Here is a 26,855-nt window from a genome sequence, read left to right on the forward strand (position 1 = left end):
TTTTGTGAGTGAATTTTAATCTTTTTTGAAAATATTTCAGTTTTTCTTACAAAAAAAAAAAAAAATCCCTTCTGGAGCCTTCAGGCCTAGATGGTCCAACTGCTGTCCTCCTGGGATCTCCATTCCCCATCATCCTGGAGACTCCCTTTGCCTCTCACTCATGTTGAATTTCCTGTGTCCTGGATCCTGAGTCTCCCTATATCTTGGTTTGGTGTCTGGGTTGAGTACCTCCTCTACTAGATTTCTGAGAATGAGAGCAAGAGACTACACATCCCCCAGAATGTGTTTATCCTACCCTGATATGGCATAGAATTCTAGATGGATAATCATTTTCTTTTCGAATAATGAAGATATTTCTCCATTTCCTTCTAGTTTCTAGTACCACTGCTGAAAGATCAGGAGCCATTTTATTTCTTCATCTTTTATATATGATCTATTATCTCCTGTCTTTTTGTCTTTGGCATTTGGAAATTCCACGATGATCTGCTTTGGTGGGTGTATTTTCATCCATTGTCCTGGGTCCTTTCAACCCCCAAAGGTGCATGTGTCTAAGTTCTGAGAAATATTCCTGATTTCTTTTCTTCTGCTTTCTGTATTTTCCCTTGAGTTGCTATTCTTTAAATATTGTACTTCCTGCACTTTTTATCTAATTGTCTTATCTTGTCTCTCCTGTTTTTTGTGTGTTTGTTTTTATTAAGTAGACTCCACACCCATGTGGAGCCCAACACGGGACTTGAACTCACGACCCTGAGATCAAGACCTGAGCTGAGATCAAGAGTCAGACGCTTTATCAACTGAGCCACCCAAGGGCCCTACCTCTCCTGTTTTTTTATTTCTTTATCTTTATACTTTCCTTCCTGGGAAATTTACTCCAGATTATTTTTCTCTGTTTTTTTTTTTTAATTGTCTCTATCTACCATATTAAAGGCTTTCCTTAAATTTTTATAATCTTTAGATGTCTTCTGATAGTTAAGATCAAGTGACTAAAAGCTGATTTGGAATCTCAGTGTACGGGTAAGTTTAGTTTAACTATTAGCTTTTTTTTTTTTAATTTTTAAAATTTTTATTGTTATGTTAATCACCATACATTACATCTTTAGTTTTTGATGTAATGTTCCATGATTCATTGTTTGTGTATAACACCTAGTGCTCCATGCAATACGTGCCCTCTTTAATACCCATCACCAGGCTAACCCATCCTCCCACCCCCCTCCCCTCTAGAACCCTCTATTAGCTTTGCTATGTGGTATCTGGCTGGATCTTTTATTTGAGAAATCTCTGACATAGTATCTTTGGATCTTTTTTTTTTTTTAGGTTGACCAGATTCTAAAACAAACAAACAAACAAACAAAACAAAAAAAACCTCTACCTGATTTCTTCCTGGGTTAAGGCCCAACTGCCAGTTTTCTAAGTGCTGAATTGGGGAAAAGGGCTGGGAATGAATAAGGAGTATACATGCTGTCTAGAATGCTCTGTCTTCTCTTGGCCGAACTAACTTCTAGCACCTAAGGCTTTAATTCAGACATCAATTCCAAAGATCATTCTTCCTGAATTCCCTTTAATGAAGTTAGGTCCCTATGTCACTCTGTATTTTCGTGGCATGTAGTTTTCCTTTGTGGTACTTACGTTTTGTTTAATCCTTTGATTAGTATCTGTTTCCCTCACTAATCTATGTTTCATGAGAGCAGAGTTTTGCTCAGCATAGTGCAGTGTGTAGTCCATATCAGTTGCTGATTGTGGAGTATTCGTGAATGTTCCATTGAATGCAGGTACCAGAACTAGGGAGGAGGGCGGGATTGAACCAGAGCAATTCTGTCACCATTACTGGCAAGATGACTCTTGGTTTATGGTCCATTGCACTCCTTGCTTCTTTTCCTACATGAAGACAGTATGAAGAAGGGAGAAGTCAGAAGTGTCAAATACTATCGAGGAATCTAGTAAGTTGAGAATTAAAAAGTTTACATTAATTTAATGACATGGAAGGACTTGGAGATTATAGTAGCGGTTGAATCACGGCTGCAGAAATCAAAGTAGAGGGGATTGATAACTAAAACAGGTTGTGAGTGTGAACAAACCCACTGAGGAAGAGTATTTGTGGAGAGGAGGCAGCAGGGCAGAACATGAGGGAAACGGGGTTGAGAATTGTCTTCTTTTAGATGATGGAGACCTGAGCATTTAAAACATGGGTGGGGGGGCAGACTTTGAGATCAGAGGAGGGAGGGGGGATAATTTAGGCTGTGAGGATTCTGAGAAGTATGGGAAATGAAATCTAGAACCAGGTAGAGGGATTGACTCTAGAGAGGAGGGCGCCTGTTACAGTGTGGCTGGAGGCAAAAAAGGAGAGAAGACAGGAATTGATAGGTGTGGATGGCTTTGCGAAGTTTCCATCTGAAAGGCATTTTCTATGTAAAAGAGGAGGTCAGCAGATCTGAGAACGGAGAGAGAGAGGAAAGAGTTAAAGAATCGAGGAGGTGGAAAAAATGGGAAACAATCATTATGGGCAGTGGGGGAATAAATCAGGCAGAGAAAGAGAATCACTGGATGGCTGACCAGTCTCGAGGACCCAGCTGAGTGTTCTGTTTGACTCGATGGTGGTACCGGGCTGCTGCATTGGCACCTCACCGGGAGTATGACTTTTGCTAAATAGCTCTCTGCACTTGGGTGTGGGCACCGAGACAGAAGCTAATTGGGTTCATTCATAGCACCAGGTGGATACTTGGAAGAATCGAAGGTGGTTAAGGTTTTGGCCAAAGGGTTATTGAAATGATTATGGAAGTAAGCTGGGTAGGGAGAGGAGGTGAGTAAGGAACATCTGCTGGACAAAGAGAACACAGAGAGGGGTTCTAACAAAACCAAGATACAAAGATAAGCAGCTATGGTCGGAAAATTGAATGTGGGAATTTGTGATTTCTGGAGACTGATCAGTTGAAACTAATTACTCAGCCCAGGTATGACTGTGGGTGGGAGTCACTGGGTCAGTGAAGAGGAGAAAGCCACTGGAGAGAATGAGATCGGGACATTGAAAGACTGGGGCATTGGGTGGTCATCCATGTGGTTGTTAAAGTCACCCAGAATATGTGTGGCGCGGGATAATGTGACTCAGTCAGCCAAAATCTTCAGAAACTGATGGGGAGATAAATGTATTCAGGAAGGAGGGCAGGTGGTATAGATTAAAAAAAAAAAAAAAAGCAGAGCCCTAAAGAAGCTGGGATGTTCTTTTCATTTTTATTTATTTTTTCAAGAGAATTAGAGAGTAATTGGAAGCAGCAATGGGGAGCCAGACATATGAAAAAGAACACCCAGCTATATGCTGCAGGCCAGAGTTAAGCATCCTGCATCCTTTCTTTGAGCTCGGAACTGGGCAAAGCTAGTTGGGTTGCCATGGTGACCAACGCCATGTCTCCGGGCTCATTAATCCTGTGTTCCAAACGAAGCACTTAGCAATAGCTTCTGAATAAATGCAACAAAGCTCTGCATACTGAAAAGGGCACATTCATGGTAAGCAGGGGAAAAAGGTTTTCAATTTCATTCATTAAACTTGAGTAAATAATTTAATATCTTTGTGCGTCAGTCCTCCTTGCTAATGAATAAGGATAAATGCTTAATGGAAAATCTAGCCTAATAAAGTTAACAGCATCAGCTTTACATATAAAGGAAATTGATGTTGCCGGTATATATGCATATGAAGGGGAAAATGGAAAGGAAAATAACATATATTAAGCATCTATGATGTGAGATGTCAGGTACTTTAAAATAAAATGTCTCACTTAATCCTTTCAACAACCATGTGAGGTGAATATTATTCCCTTCATCTTGTAGATGAGGAATCAGAAACTCCGAGAGGTTAACTAAGGCCCCGTTCACACAATTGGTAGGATTCGAGGAGGCCCGATTCTGTCTGGTTTGGGTCCATGAGGCCCCCACTATGCCTTGCTGAAAACCGTATACAGCTTATCTTTCTGGGACGTTTGGCTACTTAAAAAAATTAGGAGAAAAGTTTGTCCTAAGGTGACATTGCCTATATGAAAGATAAGTTTAAATGCTGTATTAGAATTCCATTAGCTTAAAAAAATTTGCTACCATTAGATGTTTTTAAAGGCTTTTCTTGAAAACAAAATATGAGAAGACAGCTGGTTATATTAGAAGTGTGTTTAATTAAAAGATGTGAAGAACTGTCAAAGCTTCTTCTAAAATGAGTCCCCCCCCCCAGAGTAATTGTTTATCCCCACTTCGTGTTTCCCGGTCCATGGAAAGCTTGGGGTTGCAAAGCAGACCCTCCACACAGAAGTTGCTTTTTTTCTTCTAGGTCTAATGACTTTGTTTGATTTTTCTGGATTTGCTCTGACTAAGATGTAGATAAGTGATTGAGAAAGATATATGAAAAATCCATTAATTCATTTTCCTTAAAATTAAACTCTTTAATTAAAAGCAACCCTGATCAATTTCTAATTTCTCCCTCTAACAACGTGATACAACAAGGTTTAAAATAAATAGAAACAACTTGGTCCAAGTTAAATATCCCTGTCACTGAACTTAGTTGTTAGCAATTTTTTTCTCCAAATACTAATTGTTTAGTTTCACCTATATGACTATTCCGGGTCTGTTTTCTTAAATTCACGGTGCTTACTGCATCCCCAGATGACTCCCAAGTGCGTCTTCAGAGGGAAAGTGTTAATTCCAGCCTTCTGTCCCCTGTCAGTATTAGAGATCTTCCCGACTGGTTCTCTCTACTTTAAATTCTCCTTTCAAAGGCCATATGTGACTGGCCTTGTGAGTTGTCAGTCTGGGCGTGTTATCTTTGTTTGATAACTAGAAGCATCTGAAACCAGAAATTGAAGGATGAAGTTTTCACGGGCCTGTACTACTTTATTTTTTTTCCTGATTTATCAGCACGTCTCTAATTTATTTCTTACTCAGAGGAGCCTGGATCGGATTATCCCCCAAACATTTTAAATACCATTTAGTAAAAGATAGCAGATTTATAAACAGAAATGCAAGTGTTTTCTTTGTAATCTCCCAAAGTAATAACTAATGGAAGATGATCTAAACAATTTTAGAATGAGACTTAAGGACCCAGATCTGGAGGTAGAATGGTTAAATCAGACAAGAATCTGAGGCTCTCAGCTCAGTTTTCTATTAAGCTAACCAAGAAAACACACCAATACAAAAAATGGTAATTAAAGCATTAGAACTGGAAGCTAAGAATCAAGCATAGGCCAGTTTCCTGAAGAAGTTTCTACTAATTAAAAAGTTAATCGGAACAGAGTGGACCCCTTTCTTTTCTGAGATAAAACAGCCCTCTGGTAGTCAGAAGAGGTATTAGCCAGCCCCCACTGAGAGTCTCGGAGGGCCCAAGACTTCTGGGGAAGCCCCTAGACGATCTTTTGCTTCCATTCACTTGCAGCCTTGGAAGTCCCAGCAGCCTTCGGAAGCGTCCTTCAATTAAGAGGGCCACAGAACCGAGCGGTAAGGGCAGGAAATAAGGTCGCTTCTGGCAAGCAAAGTTGAATTAACCTGGGTGGGAGCAAGACGAAAAGATTGAGTAAGAGCCCCAAGGGAAAAGTCGGGCTGGAGTTAATAATTAACAACAACAACAACAACAACAACAACAACAATCAGATATGGCATTTCTATTGCCATAATCCTCACAGCTATTCTATGCGGTTCGTACTATTATCCCGTATGCAGATTCGAAACGCTGAGCTTTAGATAGATTGGTTAGTGGGAACAGCAGGTTTTGAAGACAGAATGACCTCAATGCAGAGTACTTGCTTTCTCCACTAGGTGGTGCTGCCTCCCCTTTGCTACTTGGAATCCTTGCCAGGAACGGAAGTGTCCTGGGACTGCACTGTCGCCTTATTCTGTGCTTCTGTCTCCACTGTAGACTGGACATGTCAAGCAGTAAATCTGCCACTGTCTCAGATCCTTCTAGAACTGTGCCTTGTGCGCAGTCCCTGATGACGGGCCTTAGGTTGTTATGTTCTGTAACACTGGATCCTTCCCCATCAGAGCTGATAAAACCAGTGTGGTGATATTCTATGCAAGGGGCTCAAATACAGCTGGATATGAAAAGATGCATTCAAGTATAGTGCTTATGAACACAAATACTGGAGTCAGATTTCCTGGGTTCAAATCCTGATAGCCCCTCCATTCGCTATCTACGTAACTTCTTAGAATCTTAGCCTTCATTTACTAAATGGGGCTGCTGATCATAATCCAAGTCGGTTCTAGGGAACTCAAACAAGGTTTGTAGATTTTCATGTGTGACTCTTTCCCCACCCCTTACTTTTGTATTGTCTAGAAATGCATTTCCCAAAGTCCATTATATTAAACATCGATGCTGGGACTGTTAATAGGTATTACAAAAAGACAGTTCCTTGGTCAAATAGATTTGGGAAAACACATGTTAAATTAGAAGGGATCCTCACTTGAGGACTTTTCAGAATCTTTCATATGGTAATGGAATTGTACATACACAAAGGTACACAGATCTATAAATTTATTTAACCACACAGTCTTTATTTTTAGTGCATCTTATAGTACTAATATGCCATGCAGGAGACTTTGGGAAAAACTGGCATAGAAGAGTGAAATTGGGGCTTTTGACTAGAAGCAAGAACTGAACTCAGCCCTGAGTACATCAGTCTTCCCTCCAGTGTCTAATCCGAGGGCACACTCTGTCTCACGGTAGTAGGTAGAATAATGACCCTCCAAAGATGTCCACATCCTAATCCCTGAAATCTATGAATATGCTACCTTATATGGCAAAAGGGATTTTGCAGATGTGATTGAATTAAGGACCGTGAGATGAGAAGATGATCTTGGATTATCCAAGTTGGCCCATCTCCTTAAAATTGGAGAGCCTTTTTTTGGCTGTGGTCAGAGGTAATGTGACTCTTGAAGGAAGGTTCTGATCTCTGAAAGAGACTACATCCTCCATTGCTGACTTTGAAGATGAAGGAAGGAGCACATGAGCCAAGGAACGTGGTGGCCTCTAGAAGTTGAGAAATGCAAGGAAACAGATTCTCCTAGGGACTCCAGAAGGAATACAGTCTCATTGATACCTGATCTTAGCCCACTGTGTTAGAGTTTTTCAAAGAAACTGAATCCACAGAGGGCAGGGGGAAGAGATCGACTGATTAGTTTTGAACAAACTGGTTCATGAGACTGTAGAAGTATGAATCCAAAAACTGTGGGTGGGCTGGCAAGTTGGAGACCAGGGAAGAAGTACAGTCTACTAACAGAATTCCTTCCTGGTGCAAGGGAAGTCAGTCTTTGTTTTATTCAGGCCTTCGATTAATTGGATGAGGTGCACACATTATCCACTTAATCAAAGTCCACTCATTCACAGAAACATCTAGAATAACTTTTGACCAAATATCTGGGCACTGTGGCCCAACCAGGTTGTCAGACAAAATGGACCATCACACCCACAGAGACCTATGTTGAACTTCTGACCTATGGAATCATAAGATAATACACCCATGTAGTTTTAAGCCACTAAATCTCTGGTAATTTGTTATGGCAGCAGTGAGAAACGAACACACTCACCTTCTGTCCGTTATAAGCGTTGTCATCTACTGTGACACAAGTCATTTCCTATAGAGGACCTGGTCACCTGTCTCTCGGTTTTGGTCCATTTCCCTCGTTCCATCACTGGTGATGGATTTCAGTGACTGGATTCCCGACCCGAACTCACCCGTACAGCTCAGGGGCCACCCCAGCGCCCACACCCCGCCTCTCACTTCAGGTCAGCCACCGGCTCACATGACCACATCCTGGCCTTTGTTATTGCTCCATTATTTTCACTTCCTATCTTTTCAAGCTTCATTCCCTCAGTTCCACCTTACCTGCTCTTCAATATTACCCTGACTCCAGCTCCTTGCACCTTTCCTATCCATGTCTCTCAGCCCCTCCTTGAACCATTTCCTTTCTCTCCTAAGCCTGGGCTTCCTGGTTGATACTTGAACTCTGATCTCACCAACATGGTGACTTCTTTGCCACAGCAGTGCTCTTCTGGGCTAACATGGACCTGGGCTAATAAACCTCTCCCTACTCACTGTTAAATATCTATAAGAATATATTAAAATTTGCCCAAAAAAATCCTTCAGCAACAACTATGTAAACAAAATATATGAACAAACTATAAGCCAAAGAATGAGTTCTATTAATTACATCATCAAAGGGAATGGATTGGGATGTACATTTTTAATGAGATGTCACATGCTATACCTTCTTAAATAAAACAAGACAGATGGCCCCCCCGCCCCCCCAGGAGATAAAGAAAGAGATTGACTCGCACATTCGGTGTCTAGTTTTAGGGTGCACAAATTCTCCTTCCCCTTATCAGTCTAATTCCATTGAGAATACAACTCACAGCATGCTACATGTCAGGAATTAGAGAAGATCTTGTATTCTCAGATGATTAGTCACTACCTGTCTTACAGAGCTCTCAAGTATGAAGCTGGTAAAAAAGAAGTCCAACTGGGAGTCTAAGAAAAATATGCTGGCCCACAGGGAAGGATCGTTACCCTGACAACTCAAGAGAGGATAATTCTAGAACTGCCTTTCTGTGAGAAATAGACACAAATTTTGAAGCTCTCGGCTTAATTCCATCCAAAGTTTGAAGGGGACATGGCCTGTATGAAACGTTAGCAGATAAGGGGCTGACATAAAGACAGAAATGCAAAGGGAGCTGGGTGTGTGTGTGGGGGGGGTGGGGGAGTCATGTCCCTCTTCCCTCAACCTCAGGGTCTGTCTTCAAGCTTTATGTAGTTAAACGTCTGGTTTCCCCTGCTTGGACATAAACCCTATCACACATAGTACCCCTGGGTAGAATAATTTTAATTCCCTGCAAATTGTATTAGCAGGTAGTCTTTCACCCTAACCCCCTTTGCTGATATGAGTCCCCAGCAGTGACTTACCTGTGTTCACGCTGGCCCCTGAGACAGACTTCATCACTACTGCTGCCACTTGAAAAGGAAGGCCCACTGTTGCTTGGCAAATTTGTCCTTGTGTAGTTGGTTTCTGCTAACCTAATTAATGCCCCACTAGCTGCCTCCCACTGCCCCCCCCCCCCCCCCCCCGTGAATTCTGCCTCAGGAGTCAGGGTACCACTCCCATTCATTCCTTATCCTCTTCCTGTCTCATTCCAGTCCCGCCTCCAAGCAGCCAGGGCCATGCCCCTCCACCCCTGAGGCTGGGCTAGGCCTCCACTCGATCTGAGTCCAGAACAGAGTTTTGTCCCTGGCTGGAGGAAGAAATCATTATTCCCTCTCTCCAAATTCCTGGCCTTTAAAAAACACAACAGCCCAACAAACTTCCCGAGGATTAACCTCTTTTTCAGTTGAATGACAATAGCAGCATTCATTTCCCTCAGCAAAAACACCATTCCCAATCATAAGATACGGTCTGACTTCATGAGTCCAACAAGATTAGTGCAAAATAGTATGATAATAGTACATTTCTCGAAGTCTGAGTTATTCAGTCTTATCTATGGTTACTTTGCTAAATTTTCATCAATGTGGGTTTTTTTTTTCTGAATTAAAAAGATAAAAAATAAAATAAGTATAAGGTGACTGAGCTCAATGCCTGCATCTGGATTGTTTGCGTCTAGAAAGATATCTTTTTCCTTAAGGTTGAGTAAATTAAAAATAAACATAAGAATAAATAAACATGGGCTCTATGAGGAAAAGTCTGCATCCCCAGGGATGAGAAGCAATATTCTGAGGAGTTGGCAGATAAGCTTTGATATGAAAAAGATTCGCTTCAGTAGACAGAAGGAAATAGTTTGTGATATTTGCTTCCTGTTTTCAATATGTTTTTTTTTTAAAAAAGGTAGCGGTTAGAGAAGAAACTTATGAGAAGAGACCATGTGAAAAACAGCTATGTTTAAACAGCATTTGTAGAACCAAGTTGTTTTTCTCTCTCCTCACTGGCTTACTTTAGTCTTGTTTCCTGGATTTGTGTCTTTTCCATTTTTAAACATTGCTGGGCCCCAGGGCTCAGTGGAAGACATACATTTCCCACCTTGGTGATCTGATCTAGTCCCATGGCTCAGATACCATCAAACGGGGTTCACTCCCGGGTTTGTGTCTCCCAGCCTGGCCCTCTTCTCCGAGCTCCAGCTCATCTGTCCAACTACCTGTAGCCCATCTCCGCTAGATGTTGAATGAACATCTCAAACCTACCATGTCCAGACTGAAACTGCATTTCCTACTCCTGCCTCCTTCTTAACAAATGACAGTTCTGCTCTTCCCATGGCTCAAGCCCAAAGCCTAGAAGGCACCTCTGTTTCTTCCCTTTCCCTCATACGTCACACCTCACAAGACCTGTTGGTGCCATCAAAATATATCTCCAGTTCGACCACTTCAAACCACCTACATTGGGGCCACCTTACCCGAGCTGCGTTATTTCTTCTTGAACTACGATAGCAGACTTTCAATAATGCCCCTGCTTTCATGTTTTCCTTTTTTTACTGTCCACTCTCCACACAGCCAGTCTGAGTGATCTTTACAAAAGGTAAATCAGACCATTGCCCTCCCTCACATTCATTCCCCTCACATTTAGCATATGGTCTAAGGTCTTTCCTGTGACCTGCTGAGCCTGACATTGTCTGGTCTCTGCTGGCTTCACCAGTGACATTTTCTACCACTCTCTCTTTTACTCAGCTCTTTGGATACTTGCATTCTCTCCATTTTCCGAACACATCCAGCTTGTTCCTGCCTATCTCAGAACCCGTGCCTTTGTTGTCTCCTTTGCCAGGAAAGCCTTTCCCCATGCTCTTCAGATGGGTTCCTTCCATGCTGCACCGACGTCACGTCCTCACAGCCTTTACATGAAATACTTCATCTTCTTCCCTCGTCATCCTCCGTGACTTCACCCAACTCTATTTTTCTTCATCACACATCACTACCTGTAACTTCATACATGAGTTAAATTATTTTGTCTGTCTTCTTCTCTAACACATGGATTCCATGAAGTAGGGACATTGTCTTATTTACTAGGTTATTCCCAGAGCCTCGAACAGTAGCGGGTTCATAGTAGGAGCTCAACAAACATTTGTTGAATGAATGAATGTACCATGCACTAGGGCACGAAGACAAACAGATATAGCATCTGTTCTTGAGGATCTTAAAGTGAAGAAAAAAGACACCGACATCTGTTATTCATTAGAGTGAGATAATACAATTTTTATAGTGGAGGGACAAGGAGCACAGCCTGGGAGTAAGGAAAATCTTTTCAGAAAGACGTGGTGCTGGAACTTGCAGGGTGAGTCAAGAAGAAATTAAGGTCATTGCAGGCCAAGGCAACACAAGCAAAGGCATGCAGGTGTTTGCAAAGAACTACAGGATGCGCAGTAATAAAAGTATGAGACAGAAGATAGCAGCATAGAAGTCTGGAGAAGCAGAAGCTGGGTTTTGGATGGTTTTATCTCTTAGGATAAAAAGCTTAAACCATATCATATAGAAAATGGAAAGCTCTTGCAGGATTTTAAGAGAGATGGTCAGTTGTGTATTTTAAATACATTACTCTCAACATTATGGAGGGAAAGGCAAATGTACAAACAAAAGGCAGTGGTAATAGGATAGGAAGCAATGGTGCCAACATGTGACGATCGATGCGAAGGGGCTGGGGGATGAGGAAGAAGGAGGGATGGGGGGTGAATTTCCAACTTTCAGGTTGATCTGTTGGGGCCATCGCAACACTATTTGTTGAAATGTTGCTTACATGAGTGAGAGGATTAAGAAGGAAAAGAGTTTAGTTTGGGATCTGTTAAATTTTAGTGCGCAGTGGGCTTCCAAATAGATTTGTTCAGAATGCAGTTGTCCACATATAAGTCTGTAACTCAGGGGTCAGCTCACGACTGCTAAGATATTTCTTTATTGCAAGAGAATTCACTTATGTACAAAGCACCCATCTAAAGTCCGCTATTCAATGGCTTTTGGTATTTTCACTGAGTTAGGCAACCACCGCCATAATTTTAGAACATTTCATCACCCAACACGAAAGCTGTGCCCCTTAGCAATCATTTTCCATTTCCTCCAACCCCTGCTCCCCACCCTTTTAGCCCTACGCAACCACTAATCCACTTTCTGCCTCTATGTACTTGCCTACTGGGGACTTTTCCTATAAAAGAAATCCTGCAATACATGGTCTTCTGTATCTGGCTCATTTCATGTAGCATAATGTTTTCAGTGTTTTTTGAAATGGTGAAATGAAACACTGCGTTAGTACTTCATTCCTTTTTGTTGATGACTAATATCCCATTGTACTGATATAACACATTCTGCTTATCCATTTATCAGTTGATGGATGTTTGGATTGTTTCCATTTGGGGGTTATTATGAATAATGCTGCTATGAACATTCCAGGGCACATGTTTGTGTAGACATATGTTTTCATCTCTATTGGGTAGATACCCAAGAGTGGAATTGTTGGGTTGTATGGGAGCTCTGTGTTCAACTTTTTGAGGAAGTGCCATACTATTAAAGTGGCTGCACCATTTTACATTCCCACTGTCAGTGTAGGAGGATTCTTATTTCTCCATATCCTTGCTAACACTTGCTATTATCTGTCTTTTTGATCACAGTCATCCTAGTGGGTATAAGGCAGTATCCAAATGTGGTTTTGATTTGCACTTCCCTGATGGTTGACACAGAGCATCTTTTTATGTGATTATTGACCATTGATATATCTTCTTTGTAACGACAGTTTGCCCATTTTGAATTGGGTTATTTCTCTCCTTTTTGGGGGATACATAGTTTATTAACTATAATGCTAGTGAACTTGTTTTAATGATACTATATAATTAATTTATTGTAATATGATATCATTAATTTATTTCAATGATATTTTAATTGATATGATTTCTTCTTTGACCCATGGGTTATTTATAAATGTGCCTTTAATCTGCAAATCTATTTTAGATTAAACTCATCTTTTTTGTTACTAACTTCTAATTGTGTTATGGTCAACAAAATGGTCTGTAGTGATGCCTGTTCTCTGACATTTGTGAAGATGAGTTTTTGACCGAGCTAGTAAAGAATCAATTTTTGTAAATGTCCCATATAGCTTTGAGAAAAATGGATACCTATATGATTGCTCATATAATTTTGAGAGTTATCTGTTCATAGATCAAATGAAAAGAGTAGTTATGACTGCTCAAAGAAGCCATGCACAGTAAGAAGTGCAGGGAGAAAATGGTGATGCCCAGTGTGAAATAACACAGGTTAGGGATTGAGAAGAAGAGAAGAGGAATCATATAAAAATCATGAAGGAATATCCAGAGAGGGAGAAGAAAGCATTCTAAGGAAGCTGAAAAAAACAGAATTCTGAGGAGTGAGTTGTCAACACTGTTGGGTATAGCAGAGAAGTGTGGTATGATGAAGATTGAAAATGGTAGATGGGAATGATCAACTGGAAGCCGCTGGTGACTTTGTCAGAACAGCTCCAGTGGAGCGGTGGGAACAGAAGGCGGGTTGTGATGGGCTGAGGGGATCATGGGTGGAGAGGAAATGGTACAGAAAGCAGAGAATTCACTTTCAAGAAGTTTGGCTACAAAGAGATAAAAAGAAATCGGAGGGTACTTACAAGGGAGAAAAGGGCTGGCAGAAGCTTAAGTATGTTTATAAGATGATTGCAAAAGGTTGATGGGAAGGGAGGTGTTGGATATATAGTAAAAAGATATTATTTGTGGAGCAACATTCCCCTGCCGCACTTAGGATCGGTTACGAAGATGCAAAGATTTGTCTTGCACTGGGGGGAGACCCCTCTTCTCTAAAATGAAAGGGAGAAGGTAAAGGTGAGTATTGAATTGGTCAGCAGTTTTGTTTAATTTACTGCAACCCATAGAAACTCAATTCAGCTGTGGTAGCAACAACTAGTGCTCCTCAGTATCCAGTTCTCTTCCCCTCCTGGCTCCCAGAAGACCACACTTCCTAGTCTAGTCCCTTTGAGTTTCAGCAGCATCCTATGCACCTTCTGCCCAATGACATATAAACAGAAGAGATGAGTCACCTCCGGGTAGTAAAAAGCCCACGTAGGACTTTGAAAGTCTATTTCTTCTCATGGTATTGTGATAGTGGAGGAAACCTCAGGCAAAGATGGGGAAGCCACAAGATCGAGGGGGCTTCAAATAGAGGGCAAATAGAGGACATCAGTTCTGGAACTACAAAGCACTGTTTAGACTGAGAAATACACTTTTATTGCATCAAGCCACTGAGATGTGAGTGGCATAATTACAACAGCATAATTTGTCTATCCTGATGAAATCCTAGCCTACAGAAAATTAAAAATACATGGGCAATCCAGGAAAAGTTGGAGAACCTAGCTAGGGGAAAGATAGAGATACAACTGAGCAACTAGAGTCAGTAATTTGAACTGACTTCAAGAGGGCAGAGCTGCATAAACCTTCAACAGGGAAGCTGCCATAAGAAGGACCCATAAGATATTCGGTAATGGTAATCCAATCCGCCCCCGGAGATTTAGGAATTGTGAGTGTGAATGTGTTGGAAGGGGCATCTGCAAAGATATTGCAGGATGATATCAGGACAGAGAGAAAAAAAGACTGAGCCATACACCTATGTCTTCATTGCAAATGGGAGAGTGACTGGGAGTTTGTGAGATCTCCGATAAGAAGGGATAAAAAGTCACCTCGTTGGGTGATATAAACCTTAACAGATGAGGGGTTGTACACAAGGGTGAGAGAGTAATGGTTCAGAAGACCATTGTTGATCCAGAAAAAGGTAGTTCTCAACTCCAGACCCTGGAGAATGTGAGTATTAGAGACAAAGGGCTTTACAGGAAATGGTCTTTCATTTAAGATTTCATTTAAGACAAGACTATGAAAGATACAGGAAAATATATTTGCCATAGATTGTAGATTGAAAGGGCAAAATTGAAACTAGAACAAAGCAGCCAACTGAAAATACGCTTTGGTGACAGTTAATAACAAACTTGACACTGCACAAAATTGCATCCTTGACAAAGAAGCAGACTTGAGAAACAATCCCAGAACACGCAGAAAATGAAAAGCCCTGAATATGAAAAAAGAAATCTAACCTTTGAATAATAGATGTTTCTAAAGAATGCTTGCTGTTAATAACAAGCGAGACAATATATGTAAAACTCTTAGTGAGTGCTCGAAAAATAGCAGACATGATGAATATTTTCATAAAGGAACACGCAGCAAATATATTGTCTTTTACCTGCACAGAAGTCTGCTCAAGCCCGAGCATGGTGAAACTGAGGCAGGTGAACTTCAAGTTGAGGAGGATGGAGACATCTCAGACAAAATAAGGAGATGAATCTAAATTTCTACCCGAGGTCAATAAATTAAACCCAATTCCTTCACAAACCCATAGGATGATAACCGATGATACTATTTTCTCCATGTCTCTCTATGTCCTCATACATCCTGCAGGCCACGATAGCCAGAGACTAACTGCTTTTCACTCTGTCTTAGGACTTTTTCTAAGAAAAGCATAATTTTTTAAGGTGATGTTAAAAAGAAAGCCATGAATAATGTACTATGTTTTCACTCGTGCATCTGAGGAGTGGGGTTTAAAAAATTGGGAGAGGGAGTTTCTTATCAACTTGATAATTAGGGGGTGATGAAGTTTTTAAACAACAAAAAGAAGGTTTTATAGCTTTCAATAATAAAGAAATGTCTCCTTTTTGAACATGACCAATATTTAAAACCAGGGTAGAAGAAAGAAATTCTTGTCTAAAAAACACTTATTCACACAGAGATGAAATGGGTAAGTTTGGTTCCTGGCAAAACTCATGAAAAAAAAATTAAGTCTAGATATATCTTAAATAAAATATTCAATGTCAACAATAAAAGATAGCAAATGTGTACAAAGGAGTGAATAAAAGAAAGATTGCTTTTAAAGGAACAAAAAACTTGGTGGTATGTCATTTCTCCACAATGTTTAATATTAAAAAAGAGTAGAACGAACTTATGGAATATTGTGGAGAAAATTACCCAAGAATTCGACACTCTTTCAATTTTATTTTTAATGTATGATGACAACAGAAAAATAGTCTCATGTATTTGAGTTCTCAGAAAATATACCAAAAGGTGCCCTGAATGAAAAATTCACTAGATACATGACTACTAACTAGACCGAGCAAAATACATGAGATGTTATTCAAAGAAGAATTTCATTTTTGTTTTCCAGTGTCTCTTTTAATTATTTAGAGGGTCTAGTTTCTCCTCTACTCTGGGAAGAAAACTCAGGTGGGTCCATGTCTTCTCTTGTAACTCTTAGGTAAGAAAAAGTTATGTAGTCACTTTAAGTGTCAAAAGTCACTCTCAGTTCAAAAGTTGGACATCCAGGGCTGATAATTCAAACTTGACTTAAACTCTCCTTTCCCCTTGCTCGAGTCCACTGCAGACTGAAAGCAGCCAATTGGGGAAGGGATGCATACTCTCTTTCCTCAACTAGCACTTCTATCCCTTCTTATCCATTTGACTAATGATAGGTTCCAAACCCCTGCAGACCTGGTGTGGGGGGAGTGGGAGGGTTAAGGGACGAGAGATAGAAAGAGCAGGAAAGTTCTTCTAGGAATCTAGGTTGGCCATCTTCTGAATCTGGCAAATGTTTAAAGGACTCCAAACAGCACAGAGAAAGAAATTAAAATAACTATAGTTTGGTGATTACAAAAACCAAATGCAGTAGTCAAAATTGCATTAGAAGGATCCCTTTTATTTTTTTTTTAAATAAACACAAGATTAACAACCCCAGATTAGATTAATACATTTGAGGGGGGGGGCAAATGGTAGCTAGGATAAACAATGAGTACCTTATTTTCCGTGCTGTCCTACAGGGACGCACGCTGGCCATCTACGTCATCATGCTGATTTCCTTGAACATGTGGGTCAGCTCACCGCTGTAAGACCCCAGCATGCTCTAACTGAGGTGGAACCTTGCTGCATTGCAATATGGCTCATGCTTCTGCATTTCTAGTTAGAGGCCAAAATGACCTCAGCTTTTAAGACATCATCATTTAAATACTGTTTATTAGTTGAAAAACTTTTATAAGTACCCATGGACAAAACATCGAAGATTGCAGAGCTGAATATAATAACCTTACAGCTTTGACAGTGTAAATTGTAACTGTCAGAAATGAGGTGTGTAAGTATAGGAGGGAAATAGCTTGGACATAATGTCATTTCCTAAAGGAGGTGGTAGAGATAACGTAACAAATTCATAGATAGAGACCTCGGTGCAATAAAGTTTCAATATTCCAACAGAAGAATTAAAACATGATGAAAAGACCAAACATTGAAAGGAGGAAGGATTAGTATAAGTAAACTAAAACTTACCTTTTATATCAGAAAGTAAAGAATACTACCTAAATTTGATAATAAATAGATAAATCAGTAAGTTAGCTGGAGTTATGGAAATAATTGCCAAAAGATGTAAAAACAAACATAGTTAAGAGAAGTGTCTTTGTAAATGCATCTATTCTAGGAAATTGTCAGTCAAGTTCTTCTATACTTCTGATTTTTTTAAACATGTATCTTATTGTTGAATACAAAATAATAGAAACTTATCTAATAAAATAAGTTAACCTCAGAGGGAGTTATGGTATAAATTTATTCAAGAAGAAGGGTAGTATGAAAATCATGTGTATTCCCTTATTTTGGTTCCCTGCACCTGCTACTCATATGGGCAGCACTGTTTAAAGACATATAGCTGCTCAGTGACAAAAGTTGATTTAATTACTTATTAAAAGGCATACTCTATGATTTAAAAAATCCAGTAATGTATACCTTATAAAGTATATTTAATGTTAAATGAGAAAGCTTAGAAACAAAAGTGGAAGAAGATACATCAGGATATGTAAGTACAAAAGAAATGTAGGCAAGTCTTTAAGGAAACATGATAGCATCGCCCTTCTCCCAAAATGAAAAAAAAAAAAGAAATTAAAATAATAAAAAGAGTATTTTATTTTTTGCTTAAGTGTAGGTTTTTTTCTGTTACAATGATACTGGATTAAAATATTTCAAAAGGGCATCAAATATGCCGCCAATGCTAAGAAACCAAGAAATATTTTAACTTTTTACTACAAACTTGATAAAGTGCCACATTAAACTAGAATGATTGAGATGAAAGGATAAAACCCAGACTTCTCACATGGCCTAGAAGGTCCAACATCATGCTTGTAACTTTACTTTTATGTTCTGTCTTTCTTCCTCTCACTTTCTTTCTGTTCCTTGAATGTTCAAGCTTGTTCACCCATTTGGGTCTTTGTACTCACTGTTCCCTCTGCCCGGAAAGCTTTTCTCCCTGATATTTCACAGCTACTCACAGGTCAGAGGTCAGTTCCTCAGTAGCCAGCCCTTGTGGTCCCGATCATTACAACCGGTGTTATTTCCTTCATTGTATTTGCAACTCCCTGAAATGGTCTTGTCGCACATTTCCTTGTGTGTTTATTTTCTAACTCTCATCTCGTATGGAAATGACTTGATAGTGAGGATCTTGACCATGGTGTATGCTGGGGTCTCTGTGTACCTGACAGAGAATAGAAACAGTATAATTCTTTACAGAATGAGTGAATGAGTCTTGAGATGAACACTTGACCCCTGTTATCGAAGAGAGCATTTCAAAGAATGGGTAAAATGTTCCATGTTGAGCTAGTTGGGACCAAAGGTTTTGGTGGCCTAAGGGAAAGTCAAAATCCCTGGAGAATCCAGAAAACATAGATTCCTCATGTTTGCTCTTCTGATCTAGAGGAAGTGGAGAGGGGCTGGACTGCAAATAAGGAAAAGAGGATCAATTCAAATGTAGGACTGGGACAAACTACTTCCCAGTGCCATTTTGCTGGGGCATTATATAAAATAATAAGGTGTATTCCTGAGTCAAGGAATAATTTAAATCTTGGGAGTGGCCCCCTGACAGAAGTGCTGGTCTCTGCCATGCAGAATGTTTAAGGAAGTTGTGCACAAAAAGAGTAGAAACAAAACCAACGTTAGCGACTATTCAGCTGGTCTCTACTTCTTCCAGCCTGCTTCTGAAAGACTGAACAAGGACATGAGAACCACCAACACTGTGTGCACGCTCAGGTGTATTGGACAGTATATAGATCAGGCAAATTGGTGGAGGGAAAGTCAAAGAAGTGGAGAATTCAAGAAGATAGCACCTTATTGTTTTAGATCTAACAGGCTTGGATCTAATAGATCTAGTAGAAGTCTTGGATGAAATTGTCTCCATCAAAAGCTAATATGCTGAAGGGCGCCTGGGTGGCTCAGTCAGTTAAGTGTCTGTCTTCGGCTTGGGTCATGATCCCAGGGTCCTGGGATCGAGCCCCACATCGGGCTCCCTGCTCAGTGGGGAGCCTGCTTCTCCCTCTCCCTCTGCCTGCTGCTCTGCCTACTTTGCTGTCTCTCTGTCAAATAAATAAATAAAATCTTAAAAAAAAAGTTAATATGCTGAGAGGGCATTCGGTAAACATAGTGACCCAACAGGGAGGACTGCCCATTCCCCACCTATCCCAACTCCTATGCTTTTATTTAAGAAGTTGATTATTTAGTTGATTACATTTGCCTTTTATTAAATTGGAATTTAACACACATGCACACACCACACAAAAGATCTAATTTGTGCTTTTACAACACTGTCTTTGGTCCCAATACTTTTATTAAATAGTCTATTACTTCTCCACTGATTGGTATACCCCATCTATCATTACAGATGCTTTCTGTAAATAGGTTTGTTTCTAAGCTCTACATTCTGTTTCACTGGTCTAGTTGTCTTTCTATGCATCAATCCTACATTGTTTTAATTACAGTTTGCTTGGATATCTGGTAGGGTGAGACCCCTTCTTCACGACCTCTTCTTTCCTTCTCATTCTTTTTACTTCTCTTTTCCAAAATTGATATGCTCTTTACTCTGCAATTCTGTGAAAAAAAAATGTTTGAATGGCATCGAATTTATAGATTAACCCAGACAACATTGCCATCCTTACAATACTGAATCTTCCTATCCTCATAGTGAAGCGTCCCATTTATTGAAGTCCTTTGCCTCCGATCAAGTCTTTATCATTATCTCCATAATGATCTTGTTTTTATCCTGAAAAATAAATGAGAAAAACACAAACAACCCACTGAAAAATGGGCAGAAGCTATGAAGAAACAATTAATACAAGTGGGAATCTTGTTGTCGAGAAGACACTCGACTTGCGGGTAACCAGGGGCATGCAAATGGAATAAAAAATACCATTTTACACCATATAATCGGTAAACATTAAACAGTTTGATGGCATCAAGTGTTGTAAGTGATATTGAACCTTTAAACTCTACTGATGGACATATGAACTGGTATAACCACTGATATATATAATTTAATATAGTTAAAAATGCTCACATACTAGTACCCAGGAATTTTATTTCTCTCTCTCAAGAAACTCCTGCACAATTGAAAAGATATAGTTATTATGAAAAAGCTTAACAACTGTCTTTAGTAAAGGAATAGTTAAATTGTAGTTTAATTATATAATGTGAAGCTATTCAGCAGCTGAAATAAAAAAAAAATCAGCTTTCCACTCAAAAACATAATGCGACTAATAAAAACAGGTTGAAAAGAGAGATGCCACTTATATAATTTTTATGAACACAAAATAATAGTATATATGCTGTTTCTGGATACATATATGAGTGATAAAAGAACAAAAATTTATAAAGGGACGACAAAAAACAATTTTAGGATAGTAGTCGTGGTGGAGAAAGAAAGGGAAGAAAGGTGAAATGAGCTGGATTTTTTTTTTAAGATTTTATTTATTTATTTGACAGAGAGACACAGCGAGAGAGGGAACACAAGCAGGGGGAGTGGGAGAGGGAGAAACAGGCCTCCCGCTGAGCAGGGAGCCCGATGTGGGGCTCGATCCCAGGACCCTGGGATCATGACCTGAGCCGAAGGCGGACGCTTAATGACTGAGCCACCCAGGCGCCCCTGGATTTTTTTTCTGTAAAAATTTATCTGGGAAAATACAAAATTAAAGCAAATATGGCAAAAAATTATCTGTCAGATATGGGTAGTGATATATAGATGTCTGTTATAATATTTTCTGCATGTTTGAATTTTGTATAATTTGTAAAACAGCTTAGATTTGGTGCTGATATAATACTAGATATTTAGATGTAGTAACACAGTAGATTTCTAACCTAACTCCATTTTGCATATAAGCACAAAATACTTTTGAATTGTAAATAGATATGAACATTTTCAAGAATGCAGTTACAGTATAAATCAAGGCAAGATTGGACTTGGTTTTATTCAGAGCTTTACCAATGTTTACCCTCATTTTCCCCTCACTTTCCCTCATTCCCCCATTCCTTCGTTATGACAATGACCTTTGTGGTATCTGAATTATAATGCAAAACACCCTGGTCAGTTCAAATACATAGCTGTTAGGCTTCTACGTATGGGTTCAAGTAAATCACTATTTCATTATGGCATCTAGGATAGTTATTAACATATTGAATTTTGTACTACATCATTGTAATATTTATATTATTTGTAACAATCATAACTATGTAGTGGTAATTATTAGAAATTACTTCCGTTTTGCCTACATAGGTTAGCTAAGTATTGTATCTAGTTATTTTTAAGATTTATTTATTTATTTTAGAGAGAGAGAGAACACGTGGGGAGGGGGCAGGGGCAGGGGCAGAGGGAGAGAGACTCCCAAGCTGACTCTGCACCAAGTGCAGAACTGGTTGTGGGGCTCAGTCTCATGACCCTGAGATCACAACTTGAGCTGAAACCAAGAGTGGGACTCTCAACTGACTGTGCCACCAGGTGTCCCTATTTATTTTTAAAAGACTAGATATGAAAGTAGATGCTATTATCTATGGATTTCCTTGCAGAATAGGGGAGGCTGTCTTAAAGGGTTGAGAAGCACTGGGGTGGCCTCGTCCTCTGCCTCACCACTGATCTCCCCACTTACACACAGGCTCTTCAGGAAATCAAGTCCATTAAGACAAGAAGGAGGCAGGGTCTGGTTTAGGGATATGGTAGGGGATGTGGATTCCCCGAGTCTGGAAATATAGAGAAATGACAGTTTCTGTAGTGACAGAGACTTGCTCTCTGCTGTACTCTTAAGTAGCTCTCAAGGTGCCAGAAGTTGTGGGGAACGTGGATGGTCTGGAGAGGATACTTCTGAGGACCAACCCTTAGCCTGTAGGGAGTAGCAAAGCCCAACAGATGGCGCCACCATGATGACTGAGCACTGATGATCAGCCAATCTAACAAATGGGCACGTGAGGCAATTGAATTTTATTTGAAAACAAAAAACAAAAAAAAAAGAAAACGTGAAGTCTCATAACTAAGACTGATGAAATTGATTCTCTCTGTTGGGAGTAATGAAAGGATATTATCCCGCAGTATGGGAGAAGAGAAAACATTTAATACTGACTGGCATCATGTCCCTCAGTAATCCTGGCTTCAACATTATCTTTTCCCTCCGGCCTGGCCTAGTCATTTCTTGTGACCAGTTCCCACTCTTTCTGTTCAGATTCTCATCCTGTGTCCCCTCTTCATCCCATTCTTAGTGTACCCAAATCTCTGTCTTCTTTGCCCACAGGCAGAATCTGAAAAGTCCTTGTTCTTTATCATCAGTACAAATTAAAATTTGTATCTGTCTCCTTTACTAGCATTCCAGACTACTTCTGGGGACCATCTTGCATACATTAAAGGGTTCATGAAGGGCCCTCTCTCATTAAAAGTGACTTTACCCAAGAAATAATTTATCCCTGAATGAAATAATTTATCCCCTACAATGAAAATTGCTGTAAATTTTTGGGAAGGATAGTTTACAGAGTGTAAAGAAAACTGTTAGAGAAATAGACCATATTTCTGCACGGAGAGACTCTATATTGTAAGAATGTCAGTTCTTCCTAAAATTGATGTCTACACCAAAATAAGTTCCAGGTGAATCAAATGTTAAACATTTTTTAAAATGTATAAAAAACTAAATTATAATTAATCTGGATAGCTATGCAAACTCTGAGAGGAAGACATTCTAATATTTTTTAAAAATGGGAAAAATTTGACTATCGAAAGTTAACGTCATTGTATTTAAGAAAAATCAAAGTGGTTAAAAATTTTGTAGCAATTATAACATAGGCTTACATCTTATTTTAATGAATGGTTCATATAAATGAAAACAAAGCAGAAAGTCTGTAATGTATAAAAGGACAAAACTTTAGACAATTAACTAAAGAAGAAATACACTAGTTAATAATTACAGAGAAAGTGTTCAAACTCTAGTAATCAAATGAATTTAGATTTTTTAAAAAAAGAAGACCATTTCTAACTTCCAAACTAGCAAAAAATGTTTTTTAAAGTATAACAACATACTGGTGAGTGAAATATCACTGTTACACATCAATGAGTTATATAACTTGCGACAATTATTCATAAAAGTCCTTAAAACAGTTCACACATTTCAGCTTAATGATTCTATGTAGGAGGAATTTATGCCAAGGAAATAATCTTAAAATTTTCATACACATTTATTAATTTTAGCATTAATTATGAGATCAAAACTTTCGAAAAAAATCCTCATATCCAACAGTTGGGTAAACTAACTTGTGGAATATCATGTAATGCCTTTCAAATGACATTTAAAGTAATTCTGTAACACCATGGAAATGTTTATGGTAGTAAACAAAAGGCAATGTTGGTCAATAGCAATGTTAAAATTTGTCTAAGCTAACTGTTACTTAGGGAAACAAACATTTAAACACAATGACGTATCACTACACACCCACCAGATTGGCTAAAATTAAATAGAGCAAAAATACCAGCCATAGATGAGCATGTGGCCCAACAAGAACCCTCACGCATGGCTTATGGAAGTGTAAACTGGACCTGTTTGGCACTATCTAGTAAAGGTGAAGGTATGCATACCCAGTGAACCAGTCATTCCATTCATAGGCCTAGAACCCAGAAATGCCTGCACGTGAGCACCAGGGTACAGGAATGTACAAGAATGCTCAGCACAGCAATGTTTGGAATAGCCTGAAACTAGAAATGTCCATCACCAGTAGGATGGATAGATTGTGGATTACTTGTGCAGTGAGACAGAACACAATCAAATGAACGAATGACAGCTTCAGCATCACAACATAGATTATTTTCACAAACATAATGTTGAATGAAAGAAGCAAGTCATAGAAGAATATGTGTTTATTATTTCACTTATATAAAGTTCAAAAATAAATGAAACAAAACTCTCTTGCTTAGGGATACATACAGAGGTGGTAAAACTATAAGAAATGCGTAATAGTCAGGAGAATAATACCTCCGGCGGGCTGGAGGAGTTGCGCTGGGGAAGGAGCGTAGGAAAGTGGAGGGCTTCTCTGGCTCTTGGAGGTGTTTGATTTCTTGACCTGGGATATGATCGAAGATGGAGGCAGACACTGGAGTGATACATCTATAAGCCAAGGAACCCCAAGGATTGTCAGCCATCACCAGAAGCTGGGAGAGAGCCATGAGACAGACTCTCCCTGAAAGCCCTTAGAGGAAGCCAACCCTGCCGACGCCCTAATTTCAGACTTCCAGTCTCCGGAACTGTGAACACATTCCTGTTGTCTTAAGCAACCTAGTTTGTGGTACTTTGTTACGGCAGTGCTAGGAAGCTAACACATTGTATTTTCACATTAAGAATACTTATTAAGGGGAGCCTGGTGGCCCAGTCGGTTAAGCGTCTGCCTTCGGCTCAGATCATGATCTCAGCGTCCTGGGATCGAGTCGCGAGTCAGCTCCCTGCTCAGCAGGGCATCTGGTGTCTTGCTTCTCCCTCTCCTTTTGCCCCTCCCCACACTTGTGCTTGCTTTCTCTCTCTCTCACTCACTTTCTCTCAAATAAATAAATAAAACCTTTTTTTAAAAAAAGAATATTTGTTAGAAGTTTCCAAGAATTTATAGTTGAGGTCTCTAATGTCTTGAATAAAGCACAAAATCTAAAATAAAAAAGTACTCAAATCGTCCCACTTTATATGTTCTCTGGAAAAGTTATGCTCCAAGATACAATTCAAATATAAAAAATAAAGATCTCCTGTTCAGGAAAGAAATCTATGCGGCACATCTAGTTGTACCAACAGGTCAAGGATCAATAGTAAAAGTCCAAGTACATTAAAAAATAAAGGATGTGGTTTGTTCCAAGTTGGCCTGTAAAATTTTCATCCTGACCCTTTGATTCCTTTCCTTACTGGAAATTCTCCAGTGTCTGAAGTGACCCTGCATTTGGCTTCTGGGAAGCCATTCTTATTCATTCCATTTCCCTCCAGAGCAAAGCAGGGCTGACCTGGAAAGACATCTGACACAGAGCTTCTCCAGGGTGGAATACTGATGCACACGGATGGCTCTGTGGGAGACCGTCTTTGGTTATAAGTCTGCTCTCTGCAAGTTGAGAGAACAGACAGCCTCCGAGTTTATAGCACAAAGTGCTCTCAGAAACCTCACTGGGGGGTTGATTTTGTATAGGATGCTGAGCATGTGTGTGGGAGTATTGCCCTTCCTAAGTAGGTTCTGCCTGATCACAGGATGCCATAAACAAAGGCATAAAGGGGCAATATATGGAAAACAAATTTTTAAAAAATTCATAAAATGCAAGGTGATTTCTCTAGTCCTTTCAAGTTTTCAACTACCCAAAGAGAGCAAAGTACAGGAAAGATTTCTTCTAGAAAAATCATGAGGTAGAATGTACAGTGGTAAGAGATTTTTGAAGCCAGGCTGTCTGCTCTCAGACCTTCGTTCTATCGCATCATAGCTTGATGTCGTTATTAGACTTTCTAAGTACAAATTTCTTCATCTGTAAAATTAGGGTAAAAATTGCACCTATTGCAAAGGGTTGCTAAGGAAGATTCAATGAGGCAACATATGAAAAGCATTTAGCTCAGAATGTTACAAATGGTAAGTGCTTCATAAATATTAGTTGCTGAAATAATAATCATTATAATAAAAAAATCTTTCCAGATTTAAACTTGAAGTAGTTATAAAAATTTCCAGTAGTATTGATTATAGAGTAGGCCCCCTAGGGGTCGATGCGTTCACCCCATTAAATTAGGCAGAGAAGGAAAATTTCAGCTTCTTAAGTTGACCATTCTAGTACTTAACACACTCTATCGGAAAAATAAAATTCACTTCAGTTTCCTGGTGTGTTAGATAAGTGAGTCTGGTTAAGTAATTTCTGCGGAGCTTTCCAAACAGTACAAATTTGTATTTCTAACAACCATTATCAGCCATAAATCAAATATGTCTCTAAGTCACTCTCTTTCTTTCAGTGAGTATTTCTATTAGATTGGCTTCTACCCCTTTCCAAGCAAAATATGACCTTTAGGCTAGCTTGGTGGTCACAGCGTTTGTGTTCTTAGTTTTTCCCCAGTTGTATTCCGAAGGAGTCTTAGACTTGGGTGGGTCTAGTATCAGCTGTTGGCAGTCAGAGCTGGGCAACTTCCATAATACTAAAGTTTGCTTGGACCAAACTTTCAGGTTTCCCAGCTTTGAAAGAGAAGAAAAACATGATTTTGTGAAATATTCAAAGAAATTGGTGATATTTAAAGCCACCTGTGTGAGCTCCAAAGGTTGCAATATAACCTTTATTTTCAATGATATTTGCTATTTTATCGATAAAAGCTATTTAGTTACAGGAATCACTTTGTATTTTCCAATCCACCTGGGGAACTGAAACTCAATGGAGTGCTCTGGCTTTCCCGTGGAAATCCTCGGTTCTCCCCCCACCCTTACCCAACCCCAGTACATTTGCTGGTTGTCCAGGAGGCGGCCCTGTTGTTTCAAATGCCTGGCTTCCCTGGGGACCAACAAAGGACCCTGGAAAGAA

At 39.6% G+C, this 26,855-nt stretch overlaps 1 protein-coding gene across 1 annotated transcript in view; it reads left to right on the forward strand.

The window, feature by feature from the left end:
- The window catches only part of ASB4 (ankyrin repeat and SOCS box containing 4), a 59,531-nt gene that overhangs the window by 20,442 nt on the left and 12,234 nt on the right, over nt 1-26,855 (forward strand). The gene's annotated exons all lie outside the window — the stretch shown is intronic.

The sequence above is a fragment of the Halichoerus grypus genome, chromosome 12 (assembly GCF_964656455.1).
Source record: "Halichoerus grypus chromosome 12, mHalGry1.hap1.1, whole genome shotgun sequence".
Classification (NCBI taxonomy): domain Eukaryota; kingdom Metazoa; phylum Chordata; class Mammalia; order Carnivora; family Phocidae; genus Halichoerus; species Halichoerus grypus.